Source organism: Vicia villosa, unplaced genomic scaffold, assembly GCF_029867415.1.
Source record: "Vicia villosa cultivar HV-30 ecotype Madison, WI unplaced genomic scaffold, Vvil1.0 ctg.004916F_1_1, whole genome shotgun sequence".
Classification (NCBI taxonomy): domain Eukaryota; kingdom Viridiplantae; phylum Streptophyta; class Magnoliopsida; order Fabales; family Fabaceae; genus Vicia; species Vicia villosa.
In genome coordinates this window covers 26,631-40,588 of record NW_026706541.1, presented here as the reverse complement: position 1 = coordinate 40,588, position 13,958 = coordinate 26,631, and the positions used below count along the sequence as shown (strand labels likewise).

At 35.8% G+C, this 13,958-nt stretch overlaps 1 long non-coding RNA gene across 1 annotated transcript; it reads left to right on the top strand.

The window, feature by feature from the left end:
- Window positions 1–12,603: 12,603 nt before the first annotated feature.
- On the top strand, window positions 12,604–13,500 carry LOC131642389 (uncharacterized). Its single transcript, XR_009295869.1, has 2 exons — window positions 12,604–12,795; window positions 12,898–13,500. It is a non-coding gene; the product is annotated as an uncharacterized LOC131642389 (long non-coding RNA).
- Window positions 13,501–13,958: the final 458 nt, after the last annotated feature.

The following is a 13,958-nucleotide window of genomic DNA, read 5'->3' as shown; positions in this document are numbered from 1 at the left end:
TTGCTGCGCATACACAATCTTCTGCAAAACTAGCAAACACGTGAAACAACCAAATAGAGAAAATAAAAATTAAAACTCAAAATAAGAACTATTGCAATGCATGCAATATTGACACCAATCCCCGGCAACGGCGCCAATTTGTTGAAAGTATTTGTGGGTAAATATTTTCTGTAATATATCGTATCCACAGGGATTGGTTAATATCACTGCCGTTCTATAGTTGTTTATTTTGAGTTAAGAAATTTGGTTTGGTTTGTTTTATACTAATAATAATATCAAGAGCAAATAATAAAATAAAAGCAAGTAAAGGACTTTGTGTTAACAAATAAAGAAAGATGTTGAGTCTTTAGGGTTCATCAACCTAATCCTATACAATTATCAATTAATTCACAATAGAACAATCCTTTGAATCATTATCTTCACTTATCCTCAAATAAGATTCCATGTCTGCAAATCAAATTAGATAACTTTTACCGGTATGAGATTCGATCTCTCCAAATCACAATAACGATAATAGTAATTAAGAACGATAATTATGAAAACCCAATTAAAATTCCATCTCTGCAAATTGCAATTGAATCAATATAGTAACCTAGGGCAAAAGTTAAATCCTTTCTTTCGATCAAAGATTCAACAATGATGTAAATTAAAAACAAGGTTTCTTATTAATAATAAATTCAAACAATTGTTCACAGGGATTAATCAATGGTAATGTATATTCATAGGTTAACTACTACCTTAGACTCAACAAGAGGGATTTAGCTCTCCATAGACATGAAGAACATACAAGAATCAATGGAGGAATTCATCTTCATCAATAGAATGCCTTCAATTGGTAAAGAATCCACCTTCTATTGTTATTCTCAGCTTCAGAATCAGATTGCTCTCCTAATTTCGCTCCCACAAAGTATATCTAACCACTTGGAAACTAGGGCTTTAAAACAGAACTTTTGGGCTTTTAACGCCGAAGCCGCGGCACGGCAACGGGCTGGCGCGGCGCGCCCCTCAAACAGAAGTATTTTCGCGGCGCGCCTAGGAACTCTCGCGGCGCGCCCTTTGTACTTTCCATCTTTTTCTTCAGCCTTTGAGACTTCCAGCTTTCTTTCCTCCTCATGTTCTTCTTAAGTTCTTATTCAGCTCAAAACCTGCAACAATAACACCCACAAGTGATTCGATTTGCTTTACGCACGAACTAAACTTATTCAGTTCAATTCTTAATAAAAACCTATGGATTCATCACATTTTTGCATTGGTTTAGAGAAGAAATCACTTATATTAACACATGAATTTACCATTAATTTACTCCTAACAGCTGTCAATGCTTATGGACGAGGAATTGGGGCAATCATTGTTACACCTCAGGGTACCCATATTCCATTTACTGCCAGATTAACTTTCAAATGCACAAACAATGAGGCCGAATATGAAGCTTGCATCATGGGTCTCGAAGAAGCCATGGATCTAAGAATCAAACACTTGGATGTATACGGAGATTCTGCTTTGGTCATCAATCAAATCAAAGGAGAATGGGAAACACGCCAACCAGGGCTAATTCCTTACAAAGACTACGCGAGAAGATTGTTACCATTCTTCGACAGGGTAGATTTTCATTACATTCCTCGTGAAGAAAACAATTTGGCTGATGCATTAGCCACACTCTCTTCCATGATTAGGATAAATCATTGGAATGACATTCCTCGGATCGATGTTATGCGCCTGGATAGGCCCGCTCATGTGTTCACAGTAGAAGCAATCATCGACGACAAACCGTGGTATCACGACATCAAGAACTTTCTTCAAAAGCAAGAGTACCCTATTGGGGCGTCAAAGAAAGATAGAAAGACTTTGAGAAAGTTAGCTTGTAGATTCTTCCTGAATGAAGATGTTCTGTACAAGAGAAACTTCGACATGGTTCTGCTCAGATGCGTTGACAGAAAAGAAGCAGAAGTACTCATGAGAGAAATACATGAAGGTTCCTTTGGTACTCACACCAATGGACATACCATGGCAAGGAAAATACTGAGAGCAGGATATTATTGGCTGACGATGGAGTCAGATTGCTACCAGTACGCAAAGAGGTGTCACAAATGCCAGATCTACACCGATAGAATTCATGTGCCACCATCTCTTCTCAACATACTCTCTTCCCCTTGGCCTTTCTCCATGTGGGGAATCGACATGATTGGAATGATCGAACCAAAAGCGTCCAACGGACATCGCTTCATCTTGGTAGCCATAGACTATTTCACCAAATGGGTTGAAGCAGCTTCATATGCAAACGTTACAAGACAAGTTGTCGTCAGGTTTATCAAGAATCACATCATCTGTCGCTACGGCGTTCCTAGCAAGATAATCACTGACAATGGGTCAAATTTGAATAACAAAATGATGAAGGAGCTTTGTGAAGAATTCAAGATCGAACATCACAACTCATCTCCTTACAGACCAAAGATGAATGGAGCTGTAGAAGCAGCTAACAAAAACATCAAGAAAATCATTCAGAAGATGGTAATCACTTACAAAGATTGGCATGAAATGCTCCCGTATGCTCTTCATGGTTACCGTACATCAGTACGTACTTCGACTGGAGCAACTCCTTTCTCCCTTGTATATGGCATGGAGGCAGTCCTACCTATAGAGGTTGAGATTCCATCAATGAGAGTTTTGATGGAGGCAAAATTAACAGAAGCCGAGTGGTGTCAAAGCAGATTCGATGAATTGAACTTAGTCGAAGAAAAGCGCATGACAGCTTTATGCCACGGACAGCTATATCAACAAAGAATGAAGAAAGCTTTCGACAAAAAGGTTCGACCTCGCACAATCAAAGAAGGCGACCTTGTACTCAAAAAGATTCAATCTTTTCTCACAGATTCGAGAGGGAAATGGACTCCCAATTATGACGGCCCCTACGTGGTCAAGAGAGCTTTCTCAGGAGGAGCCTTAATACTCACGACTATGGATGGAGAAGAATTCACCCGTCCTGTGAACGTCGACGCAGTCAAGAAATACTTCGCCTAAATAATTAAAAGAACAGCTCGCTAAGTTGAAAACTCGCAAAGAGCGACTTAGGCAAAAAAGAGCGTCTCGGTGAATCGAAAACCCGAAAGGGCGATTCAGGCAAAAATTAGAGACATAAAAAAAATATATATTAATCAATCCCGGTAGACTTAAAACCCGAAAGGGGTAGTTTACGCAAAAGTTAGGGATATATGGCAAGTAACTGTGTCCAGGACAAACTTGATCATTCAAAATCCATAGCGGAATATTCATCAGCAGTAGGTCATCTTCTACGAAGCACGAATACAGCGCAACTCGGAGTGGAAGGGAAAGATAACGGTCGTCACGTTTCATCGTAGCCCTTTTCCCGAAAATTACCAATTTCCAACTTTGTAAATACTCCATGGAATCAAGCATTTGGCTGATTACCATTCCATATATAATAATTTGAGCCTTGTGCTTTTCCTTTGCAATCTAGTCTTATTCAGTTTCTTGGAATGCATTTTAAGTTTAAACAGTCAATTTCTTGAAACAAATGTTTTCATAAAATAAAAATGAATTTACTTGCAAAAATAAAGGTGAAATTTCTTTCTAAGGTTTACAAACAATAGGAAGAATGCAAACAGTTGCTCCGAGAACGGTTGAGATTCCGGGAATCAAGTTTTCCCCATGAGGTCGCTTTGCGAACATCTCCCGATGACAGATCTTTACTTCAATTCATATTACTCATTTCGGACAGCGGACAACTGATAACCAGATATTCCCAACAGAGTTCGAACTACAAGAAGAGGACATCTTCTGATCAACAAGAATTCAAGTCGTATCTTAGGATTTTCCATCCGCGACAATTCTATTCACATTCACTTTACATTTTATCATAATATTCATGCATACATTACATCATAATTGCATAGTCGAGTCAGGCTTTGATCCTGTGAATGCCTAAGTCATTTAGGCATGAACTCAAGTTTCCCCTGCAAGTTCCGGAGAAACTTTTTCCTTCGAAACAACAGTTAATACACAAGGATCTCACCAAGCAAGTCAACAGATGGTAGTCTCCCTCAAAGAGATAGTTTGTTCACTTTTGGAATTCCTCAGCCGAGAATCTCCTGCAGAGCGACATTCGACAGTCTTCTTCAGATAAGATGGTATGCTTCACATTTTGGAATTCCCTACAGGTTTGGTATTTCCCCAGCAGGGTCAAGAGGTGCCACTTCTTGTCAAAGAAAAATTCAGAATCTCCCAGCAGATCGACAAATGATTCCCCAGCGGAGTCAGCGAATGATAGTCTTCGTCCAGAAGATAGTTCAGATTCCCCAACAAAGTCAGCATATGGCAGTCTCTTTCAGCAGAAGACAGTTTGCTCACTTTCTATCATAACAAAGTCAGCAAATGGCAGTCTCTTTCAGCAGAAGACAGTTTGCTCACTTTCTTTCATGACAGGGTCGACAAATGGCAGTCTCTCCCAGTAGAAGACAGTTTGCTCCCCTAGCAATTGGCAAATGGCAGTCTTTTCCCAAGAAAAGACAGTTTGTCTGTTAAATACTCAAGAGATCGACAAATGGCAGTTTCTTCGAACAGTTTGTCTGTTTCTGGGATGTTTAACTCCCCACAGAGTCGATGAATGGCAGTTTTTCTGTTAGGAAAACAGTTCGTTGATTCACCAGGCATCAGTTGACGAATGGCAGTTTTCACCCCGAAAACAGTTCGTCCGCCTTCAAACAAAGTCATTAGCCCCTCAAAAGATCATGAGGCCATATGACATTCTTTCAAAGACGTCAAGTCAAAAGGGAAGATGGTGAAGTTTCTTTACTACCGTCAAATGGCATCTTACCTCCAAGCGCTGGTAAGAAGTTTGACGAGGAAACAAACCTTTGAAGTTTCTTTACAGCCGTCAAATGGCATCTTACCTCCAAGCGCTGGTAAGAAGTTTGACGAGGAAACAAACCTTTGAAGTTTCTTTACTACCGTCAAATGGCATCTTATCTCCAAGCGCTGGTAAGAAGTTTGACGAGGAAACAAACCTTTGAAGTTTCTTTACAGCCGTCAAATGGCATCTTACCTCCAAGCGCTGGTAAGAAGTTTGACGAGGAAACAAACCTTTGAAGTTTCTTTACAGCCGTCAAATGGCATCTTACCTCCAAGCGCTGGTAAGAAGTTTGACGAGGAAACAAACCTTTGAAGTTTCTCTACAGCCGTCAAATGGCATCTTACCTCCAAGCGCTGGTAAGAAGTTTGATGAGGAAACAAACCTTTGGAGATTTTCTCTTTATCTGAGATATTATCCAAACGCAGCTGAGACCAGTTTCGAGATTTGGACATCCGGAACGAGAGGAGGTTGTTTACCTTTTTCTAAGTATCAACACTTAGTTAAAGAAGATGGATTGCGCATCCTACATTGCCATCCATTCACCAGAATCCACGTCAAGTATTTCTGCAGGAGTTTGTCTCCTCATCCCCCGCCAAGTGCGACAACGGGATCAAATCATGCAAAGATTTTATCATCTCAGGAGCGCCCAAAATTCGGGCATTCTTTGATATTTAAGTCTCTTTTACGCAGGAGAGATCGAGATCTCAATCTCTCTCCCTCCAGATAAAAGAAACTTAAACAGGGGCATCTGTCATACCCTAATTTTTGACCCCCCTGAGATGACATATCTTCAGGATTTTCATCAAGTCAAAGTAAGTACCCAGAGCAGTCTGACATTCAATCGAGGGTGTTCAAAGACAAGAAAACTCAGGCAAAGGATCAATCAATAGGAGGATTAGTCTCTAACACAATCATGAGACTCAAGAGCTTCATTATTTCACCTATGATTGATTAGACACCCAGTCATCTAAGTACAGAATTACCCAGATCAACAGACCAGGGTTTGGAGCCTTATCAAGGACTAAAATCAGGGAACACTTTTGGGAAACCCTAAAAAGCCCTAGGGGACCATTCAAAGACATCAATCATCTTCAAATAACTCATATGACAAGATCCACTGGACATTACACCTCAATTCAAAGGCTACAGTCATCATTGTCCTCTGGTCGACAATTAGGGTTTTTGACCTAATTCCCCAAGATAGTTGACTTTTAATCAGGGCATGGATCTAAAACTCAAGACATGATCCAAGAGTCTCTATTACCTCAATATAATCCCTTTACATCATTCATTTAAGGAGAAGATCTTGTTTCTACACAAAAGACCAAAATCTCACCTTATTTGGAAAAAGTCAACTGTATGGGATCACCATTGACTTTTGAGATTTTTGGTCAAACCATGACTTTCAAGGATCAATATCATCAATATATGGATATTAAAGTCATTTGACCAAAGAAATTCAAAGAAATTCATCAAGGAGCAAAAAATCGGGAATTAGGGTTTTTTAAGGCATGGTGAGAACTCAAAATTTCGCCTACACAACTCAAAAAACTTCCAACATGAAAGTTGTAGATCTTGCAAAATAAAACAACATCTTACAAAGGAACTTTTTTCAAAAGATCAATCATTTAAGAGTTTTGGAGTTTTAGGTCATAAACACTTAGAAATTTTTCTAAGTGTTTTAACCTAGTTTTCTTCCAACTTTGGCCTCATTTTTCACAAATTTGCCAAAGGATTCTGAAGAAACTCCAAACTAATGATTTGAAGTAGATGTTTAGGGCTTTCCAAATTGTGTTCAACCTTCTCCAAATTCATTTTGAGCTAAGAGTTATGCTTGTTCAAATTTGGCCTCATGAAGTGAAATTATAGGTCATGTACAATTTGAAACTTTGCAATTTTGTGCATTTTGCTTCACTAAGTGATGCTACACGACCTCTAATACATCTGAAACCATACCACACATCCAAATTCATCATTGCATAAGGATTAGAGAAGATTCCCAAAAACAAAGGCATGTGATTATGTAATGATTGCATTTTTGAATTTATGGCAAATGATGAATCATCAAGGAATCTTGTTCTAAGCCAATTAGAACTCTCCTCTGAATCAGAAATGTTCCCTTGGATCATACAAGATCAATGGTTGGGGAAGCTAGCCTGAAAATGCATCATTGCATTTAGGATCTTTTCAAATTTTCTTCTTGGCTAAGAAACCAAAACTCTCTCATTAAGCAAGCTCACTCTCTCAATCAGTACTGAACCATTTACCTATAAATAGGGGAGCATACTTCAGTAGAAAAACACACCAAAGCAACTCAATTCCTTGCTTTCTCTTTCTCTTCTCATGCTTATTGTTTTTCAAAGTTCTTTGGCAAGAAGAATCGTTTTCTTCAAACCAGAGCTCATCTTTGGAAAGTAAGCATTCTAACATCTCAAGGGAGGTCATTTGAGGTGATCCAAGCACCTGGATCACTTTTGTAAGTGGAGGAACACCATTGTTGCTCTCACTTTGGAGCAGTTGCAGTTGGAGGTCCATAGTGCAATTCAGAAGGTTTCCAATCAAGCTAAGCATCCAGGCATGTTCCATAGAAGGTAGTGAAGCTGTTCAGATGGCTGCAGCTCATCTGTAACTCAAGAATCATCACCCTCCATGTTCACTTGAAGCTCAAATCGAGGGAGGTCCATAGAACAATTCAGGAGGATTGAGGTTACAACAAGCATTCAGTTAGCATCACTGAACCACAAGGAAGCTTTTGGGATCATTCATACAAGCCCAGGTGCTCTCTATCATCCTCACGACCTCCATTTTCAGAGGTAAGTTTCTGAACTCTACCTCTTTAATTTAAGCACTCTTTGTGATAAAGCTCGATTCTATCCTGTTAAGCATCATCAGAGGATTGAAAACCCTCTATCATCATTCATTTATCTTTCAGTATAGTCATTTAATTTGATTTTCAAAATTTAGGGTTCTTCACGATTTCTGGTAAATTAGTTAGATATAGTTGATATAAATTTATGTTAGTTACATATTTAGAATCGTGAGTGAATTTAGAATAAGTTTCATCTTTACATCTTTGCAAATGGTTGAGAAATGAGCAAGTTCATAATTTCAAAATCTGAGAACTTGAGGTTGAAGATGACAATGGTGGTGGCGCGCAAATTTCAAATTCAGGGTTGAGTTTATTTTATTTTGAATGATACCTGTTTCATAAACGACTAAAACGTGATAGCCCAGTGGTAAAGAGTGTTTGTGTGTTGCGCGTGCCCAAGGTCTGGGGTTCGAATCCCCCTCGCCCCAGACCTTTTGATTTTATTTTCTTTTTGCTTCTATACACTTGAATAACATATGAGTTGCAAAGGAGTCAGTTTACTATCACCATGTGCACGCTGGCCCAGTGGTTTGGTTTTGGGTGTGTGACTTGGAGGGCGTGAGTTCAATCCCTCTAGGTGACAAAACCTTATTTTTTATCACTTTTCCCATTTGATTTCTTCACAACTTTACACAATTAATTAACCTATCAAATTAAATCATTTTCACTTCATTTTTCACACACTTGTTATTTAATATATCTATTTTACGAATAATCAAAAACATCATAAAAATATTATTTATTTCATATATTTTTATTAGGTTTAAAATAGTATGTTTTAAGTGTTTTCTTAAATACTTTAAATGCATATATTCATTTTGTTTTAACCTAATTATTTTTGTGAATAAAGTTTATGATAAAACCCTAATTATTTAGGTCTTAATTAGGCATAGATCTTTTTTTCTTTACCTTAATTAAGTTGACTTTCTGTCAATTTTCAAAACTGTTTTCAATCTCCGAATAAATCGAATAATTAGGGTTTTCAAACAACAAAACCTTATATTATTTCAAATCATTTTCAAAACTAATTTTACACCAGTACTATAAAGTACTGGGCCTCTAATAGAGTGTAAGTCCCAAACACCTTCTCTTCTTAGCTTGTTTTCAAAACTGTATTTTCAAAATCTTCTTTCTGTTTTCAAAACATTCTTCTGGTATTTGAAGGGCATTATTCCCGGTGAAACTCTTCAGATACCTATGTGACCTTTGTCCATCTTCACTTCTTCTGTTTTCAAAAAAAACCATTAACTGTTTATCATATATATATTCAACTGTTATCCATCAATTGCTGGTAAAGCTTTGTACATACTTCTTCAAAGGCCTCCACTCCATCTAGGTTAGGCTTTACAAGCTTTCAATTTACAGTCTTTATTTAAATTACTGTCAAATATAAACTGTGCATATATATTAGTTTAGAACTACGTTTGAGTATAAACCTTAGGACAGTTAAACTATATATATATATTATAGGAATATGACCTAGGATTGAGAATGTCTTCCCGGTGAAGGCTCTTTCCTAATTAGAGATCTGTAGTTCAAACCCCCAAGATGAATTATTCCCGGTGAAACATCTTGGCAAAAACCCTAGAATCCAAAAAAAATAGGACACATCCACCCAAAGAGGAATTATTCCCGGTGAAACCTCTTACCCATTTGCTTAGAGCCAAAATAAGTTCAAAACTACATAGCTTTCTCTTGTGCTATAACAAGGACCCTCGATGACCCTCGATTAGCCTCCTCTTGGGCTTTGTACAAGGACCCACAGGCTTCTTAAAAGCATTTCCAGCTTCCTCTTGAGCTTGTATACAAGGACCCATCAGGTTTCTTATAAACATAGGAACAGGTCTTTAGTCACCTTTTAGCCTACCCTGGTGAGTTTTCTTCCAATTTAAACCAGACTTTTAACAAGCCAAGTTTGTCTCAATTTTGCATTGAGTACACCTTTTGGAATGAGAGACATGGACAGTCTCTGTCACCCTTATCTTCATCAATCTTCCTTAGCAGAGTCTAGGATCCATATTTGCTTATCCTCAGTATGAGTCAGCCTTCATCTTGGGCTTTAAACAAGAAGTCTCCACTAGATAATCTTTCTGCCATTCACCAAAAGAGTCAAAACCCCTGGAAAGGGTTAGCCTCCAAATCAATCCATCATTTCAATAAAAACCCCTGGAAAGGGTTAGCCTCCAAATCAATCCATCATTTCAATAAAAACCCCTGGAAAGGGTTAGCCTCCAAAGTCAATTAATCAAAAAGAGCCACGACCCCTGGAAAGGGTCAGCCTCCAAAAAACATTATAAAGTCAGTCTTTTAACAGACAACTTCTCCAGCTGAGTCAAAACCCCTGGAAAGGGTTAGCCTCCAAAATCAGTCTTTCAAAAATCAAAGATTCATTCTCTTAGGAGATAATCTCCCCAAATAGAGTCTCCCTAAGTAGAGTCAGCCTCAATTCTGGGCTTCGTACAGAACACCAAAAACTCCTTAGTTTAAATACTCCCCAGTAGAGTTATCATTTCAATAAGTCAATAAAATCAATCAAAAAGCCTCAAGCTTGGGCCTCATTCAAGCCAGCTAAAGTCAAATCTTTCATATAGTAAATAGACATAGCTTATCTCTATAGAGAGATATTTTTACTACTCTACCACATTCAAACAAACAAACATTTCAATTTCAATTTCATTCAAAGTCTCCCATTTAGGACTCTGAAAGACATGCTCTGGCACATCCCCAGACTTGTACACTTTCCCTAATTTGGATGAGCATCTTTCTTTCATTTTAGAGGCACGATGGCTGTCATACTTGATCAACCAAGTAGACTCCCCTCTTAATGAAACATCATTTTTTTAGCTTTTCTGTCACTTTTAAATGTTTGTGGTAGAATAGTACAAATACCTCTCTGTAAAGATGATTTCATGTCTCTTTACTGTAAACAGAGATTTAATTCCAAGCTTCAACCTTGAGCTTCAAGCAAGGCACCAAAAAACAAGTAATTTCCCTAGTTAGTTCCCCGAACTACATTAAGCTCTGACTTCCACTAGGGATATGTAGGCATGAGGTTCACAAGGAATCTCAGCGAGCTAATAAAATACCAAAAATAGTCAGTCTGTCTATCTGTCTGTCTTTCTTTAATCAATTCAATTCTCTCTCCTAACACAAAGGAGAAACTTTCCCAATCATTAGCAGCAAACACAATCACAATGACACAGAGAAGGTTCCTGTAGAGTACTACAGATATGTAGGGTGTTTAAACACTTCCCTATGTATAACCGACCCCCCGGACTCCAGAATTTCTAGTCTAGGTGAAATCCCCACACTTAGCAAACTCCTAGGGTTTAGTTGAGATCTTTTTTTCCCTTTCCTACTCGTAGGACCAATAAGAAAGTTCGTGTGATATCGTAGGAAGAACTGAAACAAAATTCATCCCACCACGGGCGCATTCTCCTTCCAAATTTCGCGTGAAGGGTTTAGCGTGCCGTCCTCCCAAGTGAAACGGGGAGGTAAAGAAAACGACACCACAGATGTATGTGAATCACCATCTTTAATTTCAATGCAATCCTTTTACTTGTTAATCATATGCTTCGAAGCTTTCATTTGTATTGTGTTTTTTAACCAATATTTGTTTTGTCTTTTAATCATTGCTTCAACCAAGTAGACTAAAACTCGTTGTTGTCATCAGAAAACTACCCTTGAGTCGACGCTATCTGGTGGTCACGAGTCACCCCCAGAAGGTCAGGGTCGGAGTAGTCACAATATCGCAAAGTCTAAGTCAAAGTTCGCCCCGTCGGTCACGAGTCACCTGTCGGTCGAATCTAGCAGGTAGTGTGGAAAAACATTGTATTTGTTACCAACCTTAGCAAACAGATTCTCAGGAAAACACTTCGACGAAACAGATACAATCCCGAAGAACTTTAGCACGTGGTCTTAAGATCAACTGGTCGATCTTGCAAGTAACCCTTAGTCTCAAGACTTTGGGAGGACCAGCAGTTGTTTACCAATTTCCACATTAAACAAGAAGTCACCGCTTTCTTTGGCCTTCCCTTTCCCCGAGTCATCGCCGAAAATGAAAGAGATCTATACCTTATTTTGTAGTTCAATTTTAATATGTTATAATAATAGTTGTTTTTTATGATTTAAAAAAAAAACAAAATTTAATTTCTTATCTTTGTGAGGAGTTGAACTTGAGACTTTCAATAGAGAATAAATATTACTTTTTTTTTAAATTTTTACAAGTAATTGAACTCATAACATATAATAAAGAATAACTTTGCATTTGAACTTTTGGAAATGACCTTAGGGAGGTGCCAATAGGACATTTGAAATGATGTGGCTAAAATCAAATTATGTGACAAATGTTGTGCATCTCATAGTTAATATATATAATAGATGATTCCGTTTATTTATTTTTTTATAAAAAGTTAATAATTTTTAAAAACTTTTTTTTGTTAGTAATCAATATCACATTATATGAATATATTTCTTTTGGGGAGGAGTCAAATTTGAAATTTGCGAAAGCATCAATAATTAATTTTTTTAAAAAAAAATTTAATCGCTTTTGTATATAATTATGAATCAAAGAATGTATGAGAAACTACCCAACTACAAAATTTGATACTCATCCTTTATAATCAAATGATTTTATATAAAAAAATCATATAATATGTTCAACTAGTAAATAATAATGTTATTTCATCGAAATATTGAATGGACATTATTTGTACTAATACGTTTATCTTGGTCTATTTTTTTTTGGAAAACACATTTCCCCTTTCTATCATGAAAGGTTAAAAAGTAAATTAAAAATATTAAATTTTAATAATTAATTTGTTTTCGATGATTCCCTTTACTAAGTGCGTTAAAAGAACAAACAAAATAAAACATTTATTTATATTAGCCTTAAAAATAATTAAATATTTTTAAAATTGCATGAGCTTATACTATAAAGTGATCAAATCATATTTTTTTTATTACATACAAAAAGAGAAAAACATGGTTATGATTCTCCAGTTTGTTTCTGTAATAACTTTACTTTTGTCCCTAATCCTTCTTTCAAAAGAGGAGGGAGGTAAAATATGCTCCCCTTTACATATCTACTTCTTTATTTTATAGATGATATACAATATTTTATTTTATTTTATTAACATTATTTTTATTTTTTTTATATAAGATCCACTTAGATGTGAAACCGACGCGGATTGCCCTTTAATTCGTCACCTATATCCTTTAGTTTATAAGTGCATTAAAAACTACTGTGAAGCTGTTAAACTACCTGTCATTTAAATTTTATGTTGTCACCCAATAATTATACTTTTAAGTGTTTTTATTTTTATTTTTTTTAATTTTGTGTACTCTAAAATATTATAGACTTAATTATGGTTTTGGTTTTTTATTTTATCTGATTTATGAAATTAATCCCTACTTATTTTAAATTTTAAACAGTTTTGGTCCTCTTTCATATTTTTGCACTTAAAATCAATGATGTTTTCATTTTATAAATATCAAATTAGTGAAACATGACAAATCATCGTATATAAATATATTATAGAATTTTATACGTAAAATTATAAGTTAAAAAATAAAAATCTTATCAATTTTCTATAAAAAAATGTGAGAGGACTAAAAATATTAGAATTTAAAATAGGAGATTAAAACTTTTTAAATTTAAAACAAGGGGATTAGTTTCGTGAATCAAACAAAATTAAGAAACTTAAAATGTATCAATATCATAATAAAATAAGGTGTTAAATAATAATATAATTATATTGTGTCATTCTCTTTTAATTATGCATGTAAATCACGACCAACAATTTTAAAACATCCCTATAATTAGAAAATATCTAATATTAAGTTAAAATCATTTAACTCCAAGGTCTATTACTATAATTTTATGTCATAAAAATATTACAGTTATAATTTTGTGATCAATACAATTTTTTTTTTGAGAGTTTCAAATATTTTCTTTAGTTCTCATAATGATTATAAAAATATAATTTTATAAAATTCGAGAAATATTTTCTTGAGAAACTTATTCATTTAATTTATGGAGTCTTTTGTGAAATGGGTTTTGAGATTTGTCGTAGTATCGGATGTATTTTATTTTTTTTATTTTTATCATTTATCTTTTATTGTTTATTGTGTTTTAACTTTATTTTTTTAAAATAATAATTTTTAATAAGTATAGTTTCTTTTATTTAAATTGTTGAGATTGAAAGAAAAAAAAGCTAAATA